Below are 8,676 nucleotides of genomic sequence, written 5' to 3'. Positions count from 1 at the left end.
GTATGAAGATGCCTTCCCTTCCGTCTCTCTGCTTTCTTACTATCTTCATCCAATCCTTCTTACTCCTTTCCATGGCAAGCTCGTGTAGGGTTTCACCGTTGTCAGTGGCTACCTCCCATCCTCTCATTGGAAATACGTCCCTGATGCTCTGTCACAGCATAGGCTATCCATCTGTCGGTTCTCAATCAGGCCGGAATAGAATCCAGTGATTCTTTTGCGTCTGTCACTAACGCCCCGCCCTCAGGAGTTTGAAGCACGTCACAGTCATTCAATCATTGAATCCTACTCAGAATACCACAGACAAGGTTAGACCTTCCGGATTCTCTTGAATGCCGCCATCAGTTCTTGCCTATACCACGAAGACTCCGATTAAAGAATCCAAGAGATATTCACTAAGCCTCGTATGCTTGTAGAACAAGAGTGGTTGTCAGTCACTTTGTTCATGAGTGAGAATGGTGATGATTCGTGACAATCATCACCTTCATCAAGTTGAAGAACAAGTGATATCTTGGACAAAGAACAAGCGGAATTGAATAGAAGAACAATAGTAATTGCATTAATACTCGAGGTACAGCAGAGCTCCACACCTTAATCTATGGTGTGTAGAAACTCCACCGTTGAAAATACATAAGAACAAGGTCTAGGCATGGCCGAATGGCCAGCCTCCCAAATGATCTAAGATAGCATAAAACTCAAAGATAGCTACCCCGATGTCAAATACAATAGTAAAAGGTCCTACTTATAGAAAACTAGTAGCCTAAGGTGTACAAAGATGAGTAAATGACATAAGAATCCACTCCCGGGCCCACTTGGTGTGTGCTTGGGCTGAGCAATGAAGCATTTTCGTGTAGAGACTCTCCTTGGAGTTAAACGCCAGCTTTTATGCCAGTTTGGGCGTTTAACTCCCATTTAGGTGCCAGTTCCGGCGTTTAACGCTGGAATTTCTTGAGGTGACTTTGAACGCCGGTTTGGGCCATCAAATCTTGGGCAAAGTATGGACTATCATATATTGCTGGAAAGCCCAGGATGTCTACTTTCCAACGCCGTTGAGAGCGCGCCAATTGGGCTTCTGTAGCTCCAGAAAATCTACTTCGAGTGCAGGGAGGTCAGAATCCAACAGCATCTACAGTCCTTTTCAGTCTCTGAATCAGATTTTTGCTCAGGTCCCTCAATTTCAGCCAGAAAATACCTGAAATCATAGAAAAACACACAAACTCATAGTAAAGTCCAGAAAAGTGAATTTTAACTAAAAACTAATAAAAATATAATAAAAACTAACTAAAAGATACTAAAAACATACTAAAAACAATGCCAAAAAGCGTATAAATTATCCGCTCATCACAACACCAAACTTAAATTGTTGCTTGTCCCCAAGCAACTGAAAATCAAATAAGATAAAAAAAAGAATATGCAATGAACTCCAAAAACATCTATGAAGATCAGTATTAATTAGATGAGCGGGGCTTTTAGCTTTTTGTCTCTGAATAGTTTTGGCATCTCACTTTATCCTTTGGAACTCAGAATGATTGGCTTCTTTAGGAACTCAGAATCCAGATAGTGTTATTGATTCTCCTAGTTAAGTATGATGATTCTTGAACACAACTACTTTATTGAGTCTTGGCTGTGGCCCAAAGCACTCTGTCTTCCAGTATTACCACCGGATACATACATGCCACAGACACATAATTGGGTGAACCTTTTCAGATTGTGACTCAGCTTTGCTAAAGTCCCCAATTAGAGGTGTCCAGGGTTCTTAAGCACACTCTTATTGCCTTGGATCACAACTTTATTTCTTTCTTTTTCTTTCTTTTTTTCTTTTTTTTTCGGTTTTTTTTTTCGTTTGCTTTCTCTTTTTTTTTTTTTTGTATTCATTGCTTTTTCTTGCTTCAAGAATCATTTTTATGATTTTTCAGATCCTCAGTAACATGTCTCCTTTTTCATCATTCTTTCAAGAGCCAACATTCATGAACCACAAATTCAAAAGACATATGCACTGTTCAAGCATACATTCAGAAGATAAAAGTGTTGCCACCATATCAAAGTAATTAAACTGTTATAAAATTCAAAATTCATGCAATTCTTTTTCTTTTTCAATTAAGAACAATTCTTAAGAAAGGTGATGGATTCATAGGACATTCATAACTTTAAGGCATAGACACTAAGACACTAATGATCACAAGACACAAACATGGATAAACATAAGCATAAAAATTCGAAAAACAGAAGAATAAAGAACAAGGAAATCAAGGAACGGGTCCACCTTAGTGATGGCGGCTCTTCCTTCCTCTTGAAGGTCCTATGGAGTGCTTGAGCTCCTCAATGTCTCTTCCTTGCCTTTGTTGCTCCTCTCTCATGATTCTTTGATCTTCTCTTATTTCATGGAGGAGAATGGAGTGTTCTTGGTGCTCCACCCTTAGTTGTCCCATGTTGGAACTCAATTCTCCTAGGGAGGTGTTTAGTTGCTCCCAATAGTCTTGTGGAGGAAAGTGCATCCCTTGAGGCATCTCAGGGATCTCATGATGAGAGGGGTCTCTTGTGTGCTCCATCCTTTTCTTGGTAATGGGCTTATCCTCATCAATGGTGATGTCTCCCTCTATGTCAAGTCCAACTTGAATAACAGAGGTGACAAATGAGGTGAGGAAAGGCTAACCTTGCTAAGGTAGAGGACTTATCCGCCACCTTGTAGAGTTCTTGGGCTATGACCTCATGAACTTCCACTTCTTCTCCAATCATGATGCTATGGATCATGATGGCCCGGTCTAGAGTAACTTCGGACCGGTTGCTAGTGGGAATGATTGAGCGTTGGATAAACTCCAACCATCCTCTAGCCACGGGTTTGAGGTCATGCCTTCTCAATTGAACCGGCTTGCCTCTTGAATCTCTCTTCCATTGTGCGCCCTCTTCACATATGATTGTGAGGACTTGGTCCAACCTTTGATCAAAGTTGACCCTTCTTGTGTAAGGATGTTCATCTCCTTGCATCATAGGCAAGTTGAACGCCACCTTCACACTTTCCGGACTAAAATCCAAGTATTTCCCCCGAACCATAGTAAGATAATTCTTTGGATCCGGGTTCACACTTTGATCATGGTTCTTGGTGATCCATGCATTGGCATAGAACTCTTGAACCATCAAGATTCCGACTTGTTGAATGGGGTTGGTAAGCACTTCCCAACCTCTTCTTCGGATCTCATGGCGGATCTCCAGATATTCACCCTTTTTGAGTGAAAAGGGGACCTCGGGGATCACCTTCTTCAAGGCCACAACTTTATAGAAGTGGTCTTGATGCACCCTTGAGATGAATCTATCCATCTCCCATGACTCGGAGGTGGAAGCTTTTGCTTTCCCTTTCCTCTTTCTAGAGGTTTCTCCGGCCTTGGATGCCATAATGGTTATGGAAAAACAAAAAAGCAATGCTTTTACCACACCAAACTTAAAATGGTTGCTCGTCCTCGAGCAAAGAAGAAAGAAGAGTAGAAGAAGAAGAAATGAGGAAGAGGGAGATGGTGGTGTATTCGGCCAAAGAGGGGGAGAAGTGTTGTTTAGGTTGTGTGAAAATGAAGGGGTTAAGAAGGGTTTATATAGGAGAGAGGGGAGATGAGGTTCGGCCATTATGGGTGGGTTTGGGAGGGAAAGTGGTTTGAATTTGAAGGGTGAGGTTGGTGGGGTTTTATGAAGGATGGATGTGAGTGGTGAAGAGAAAGATGGGATTTGATAGGTGAAGGGTTTTTGGGGAAGAGGTATTGAGGTGATTGGTGAATGGGGGAAGAAGAAAGAGAGTGGTGGTGGGGTCCTGTGGGGTCCACAGATCCTGTGGTGTCAAGGAAAAGTCATCCCTGCACCAAATGGCATCAAAATTCCCGTTTTGAGCCATTGCTGGCGTTAAACGCCGGGCTGGTGCCCATTCCTGGCGTTTAACGCCAGGTTCTTGCCCTTTTCTGGCGTTTAACGCCAGTCTGGTGCCCCTTTCTGGCGTTAAACGCCCAGAATGGTGCCAGACTGGGCGTTAAACGCCCAACTGCTAGGCTTACTGGCGTTTGAACGCCAGCAGCATCTTCCTCCAGGGTGTGCTGTTTTTCTTCCTGTTTTTCATTCTGTTTTTGCTTTTTCAATTAATTTTGTGACTTCTTATGATCATCAACCTACAAAATAAAATAAAATAACAAAAGAAAATATGTAAAATATAATATTGGGTTGCCTCCCAACAAGCGCTTCTTTAATGTCAGTAGCTTGACAGAGGACTCTCATGGAGCCTCACAGATACTCAGAGCAATGTTGGAACCTCCCAACACCAAACTTAGAGTTTGAATGTGGGAGTTCAACACCAAACTTAGAGTTTAGTTGTGGCCTCCCAACACCAAACTTAGAGTTTGACTGTGGGGGCTCTGTTTGTCTCTGAATTGAGAGAAGCTCTTCATGCTTCCTCTCCATGGTGACAGAGGGATATCCTTGAGCCTTAAACACAAAGGATTCTCCATTCACTTGAATGATCAGTTCACCTCTATCAACATCAATCACAGCCTTTGCTGTGGCTAGGAAAGGTCTGCCAAGGATGATGGTTTCATCCATGCATTTCCTAGTCTCTAGGACTATGAAATCAGTAGGGATGTAATGGTCTTCAATCTTAACCAAAACATTCTCTACAAGTCCATAAGCTTGTTTTCTTGAGTTGTCTGCCATCTCTAGTGGGATTTTTGCAGCTTGTACCTCAAAGATCCTTAGCTTCTCCATTACTGAGAGAGGCATGAGGTTTACACTTGACCCTAAGTCACACAGAGCCTTCTTGAAGGTCATGGTGCCTATGGTACAAGGTATGGAAAACTTCCCAGGGTCTTGTCTCTTTTGAGGTAATTTCTGCCTAGACAAGTCATCCAGTTCTTTGGTGAGCAAAGGAGGTTCATCCTCCCAAGTCTCATTTCCAAATAACTTGTCATTTAGCTTCATGATTGCTCCAAGGTATTTAGCAACTTGCTCTTCAGTGACATACTCATCCTCTTCAGAGGAAGAATACTCATCAGAGCTCATGAAAGGCAGAAGTAAGTCCAATGGAATCTCTATGGTCTCATTTTGAGTCCCAGATTCCCATGGTTCCTCATTGGGGAACTCATTGGAGGCTAGTGCACGCCCATTGAGGTCTTCCTCAGTGGCGTTCACTTCCTCCCCTTCCTCTCCAAATTCGGCCATATTGATGGCTTTGCACTCTCCTTTTGGATTTTCTTCTGTGTTGCTTGGAAGAGTACTTGGAGGGAGTTCAGTAACTTTCTTGCTCAGCTGTCCCACTTGTCCTTCCAAATTCCTAATGGAAGACCTTGTTTCAGTCATGAAACTTTGAGTGGTTTTGATTAGATCAGAGACCATGGTTGCTAAGTCAGAGGGGTTCTGCTTAGAATTCTCTGTCTGTTGCTGAGAAGATGATGGAAAAGGCTTGCCATTGCTAAACCTGTTTCTTCCACCATTGCTGTTGTTGAAACCTTGTTGAGGTCTCTCTTGATTCTTCCATGAGAGATTTGGGTGATTTCTCCATGAAGAATTATAGGTGTTACCATAGGGTTCTCCTAGGTAATTCACCTCTTCCATTGAAGGGTTCTCAGGATCATAAGCTTCTTCCTCAGATGAAGCATCCTTAGTACTGCCAGGTGCATGTTGCATTCCAGACAGACTTTGAGAAATCAAATTGACTTGTTGAGTCAATATTTTATTCTGAGCCAAAATGGCGTTCAGAGTATCAATCTCAAGAACTCCTTTCTTCTGACTTGTCCCATTGTTCACAGGATTTCTCTCAGAAGTGTACATGAATTGGTTATTTGCAACCATTTTAATGAGCTCTTGAGCTTCTGTAGGCATCTTCTTCAGATGAAGAGATCCTCCAGCAGAGCTATCCAAGGACATCTTAGATAGTTCAGAGAGACCATCATAGAAAATACCTATGATGCTCCATTCAGAAAGCATGTCAGAAGGACATTTTCTGATCAATTGTTTGTATCTTTCCCAAGCTTCATAGAGGGATTCTCCATCCTTCTGTCTGAAGGTTTGGACTTCCACTCTAAGCTTACTCCATCTTTGTGGTGGAAAAAACTTTGCCAAGAAGGCATTGACTAGCTTTTCCCAAGAGTCCAGGCTTTCTTTAGGTTGAGAGTCCAACCATATTCTAGCTCTGTCTCTTACAGCAAAAGGGAATAGCATCAGTCTATAGACCTCAGGGTCTACCCCATTAGTCTTGACTGTGTCACAGATTTGCAAGAATTCAGCTAAGAACTGATGAGGATCTTCCATTGGAAGTCCATGGAACTTGCAATTCTGTTGCATTAGAGAAACTAATTGAGGTTTAAGCTCAAAGTTGTTTGCTCCAATGGCAGGGATAGAGATGCTTCTCCCATAGAAGTCGGGAGTAGGTGCAGTAAAGTCACCCAGCACCTTCCTTGCATTGTTTGCATTATTGTTGTTTTCGGCTGCCATGTCTTCTTCTTCTTTGAAGAATTCGGTCAGGTCCTCTAAAGAGAGTTGTGCTTTGGCTTCTCTTAGCTTTCTCTTCAAGGTCCTTTCGGGTTCAGGGTCAGCTTCAACAAGAATGCCTTTGTCTCTGCTCCTGCTCATATGAAAGAGAAGAGAACAAGAAAATGTGGAATCTTCTATGTCACAGTATAGAGATTCCTTGAGGTGTCAGAGGAAAAGAGAAATAGACAGAAGAAGGAGAAGAAGAATTCGAACTTTAATTAGATAAGGTTCGAATTGTGCATTGAGAAGGAGTGGTACTCCATAAATAGAAGGATGTGAGAGGGAGGGAAGTATTTTTTTTCGAAAATTAATTAAAATATTTTGAAAACATTTTTGAAAACCACTAATTGATTTTCGAAATTAAAAGTAAGAAAGAAATCAAGTGATTTTTGAAAAAGATTTTGAAATTAGAACTTAAAAAGATTTGATTGAAAACTATTTTGAAAAAGATGTGATTAAAAAGATATGATTGAAAAGATATGATTTGAAATCAATTTTTAAAAGGATATGATTTGAAAACAATTTTAAAAGATATGATTTTAAAATTAATGACTTGCCTAACAAGAAAAAGATATGGTTCAAACATTAAACCTTTCTCAACAGAAAAGGTAACAAATTTGAGATGTTCAATCAAATCATTAATTGTTATTAAGTATCTTTGAAAAAGGAAAGAAATTGATTTTGAAAACATTTGATTGAAAAGATATGATTTGAAAAAGATTTGATTTTGAAAAACTTTGAAAACTTGAAAAAAAATTGATTTGAAAACAAAATCTTCCCCCTAGCACCATCCTGGCGTTAAACGCCCAGAATGGTATCCATTCTGGCGTTTAACGCCCAAAATGCTACCTTTTTGGGCGTTAAACGCCCAACCAGGTACCCTGGCTGGCGTTTAAACGCCAGTCTGTCTTCTTCACTGGGCATTTTTGAATGCTCAGCTTTTTCTGTGTGATTCCTCTGCAGTATGTTCTGAATCTTCAATTCTTTGTATTATTGACTTGAAAAGACACAAATTAAAAATATTTTTGGATTTTTTTAATAATCAAAATGCAACAAGAATCAAATAACAATGCATGCAAGACACCAAACTTAGCAGTTTGTATACTACTGACACTATATGAGACACATAAACACTCAAGTCAAAAGAATTCAAAGATCAGAGTAAGAAATCATCAAGAATTACTTGAAGATCCTTAAGACACATGAATGAATGCATGCAATTGACACTAAACTTAAGATGAAACACTAGACTCAAGCAAGAAATATCAAATATTTTTGGTTTTTATGATTTTGTAAATTTTTTTTGTGATTTTCGAAAATTAAGTGGAAAAAGATATCAAAATTCTTAATGAGAATTCCAGGAATCAGTGCAATGCTAGTCTAAGACTCCGGTCCAGGAATTAGACATGGCTTCACAGCCAGCCAAGCTTTCAAAGAAAGCTTCGGTCCAAAACACTAGACATGGCCAAAGGCCAGCCAAGCCTTAGCAGATCACTGCTCCAAAAGCAAGATTGATAAAAAATCAACAAGCTTCTGTGATGATAAGTTGAAACCTCGGTCCAATGAGATTAGACATGGCTTCTCAGCCAGCCAGATTTCAACAAATCATCATGAAACTCTAGAATTCATCTTCATGAATTTCGAAAAAAATAAATACCTAATCTAAGCAACAAGATGAACCGTCAGTTGTCCATACACGAACAATCCCCGGCAACGGCGCCAAAAACTTGGTGCACGAAATTGTGATCACTACTTTGTCCATATTCAAATAATCCCCGGTAATGGCTCCAAAGACTTGGTGCTCAATACCATGGCAAAAACACAACTTCGCACAACTAACCAGCAAGTGCACTGGGTCGTCCAAGTAATAAACCTTACGTGAGTAAGGGTCGATCCCACGGAGATTGTTGCTATGAAGCAAGCTATGGTCACCTTGTAAATCTCAGTCAGGCAGACTCAAATGGGTATGGTGATAAACGAATAAAGCATAAAGATAAAGATAAAGATACTTATGTATATCATTGGTGAGAGCTTCAGATAAGCGTATGAAGATGCCTTCCCTTCCGTCTCTCTGCTTTCTTACTGTCTTCATCCAATCCTTCTTACTCCTTTCCATGGCAAGCTCGTGTAGGGTTTCACCGTTGTCAGTGGCTACCTCCCATCCTCTCATTGGAAATACAT

At 40.6% G+C, this 8,676-nt stretch overlaps 1 non-coding gene across 1 annotated transcript; it reads left to right on the top strand.

Annotated features, from left to right (window-relative positions):
* The first annotated feature begins 5,943 nt into the window (after positions 1-5,943).
* Positions 5,944-6,051, top strand: LOC130978768 (small nucleolar RNA R71). The gene has a single exon (XR_009086384.1). It is a non-coding gene; the product is annotated as a small nucleolar RNA R71 (small nucleolar RNA).
* The last annotated feature ends 2,625 nt before the right edge of the window (positions 6,052-8,676 follow it).

This window comes from Arachis stenosperma, chromosome 4 (genome assembly GCF_014773155.1).
Source record: "Arachis stenosperma cultivar V10309 chromosome 4, arast.V10309.gnm1.PFL2, whole genome shotgun sequence".
NCBI lineage: Eukaryota > Viridiplantae > Streptophyta > Magnoliopsida > Fabales > Fabaceae > Arachis > Arachis stenosperma.
Note: the sequence above shows the minus strand (reverse complement) of the source record. Positions and strands in the feature narration are given on the sequence as shown.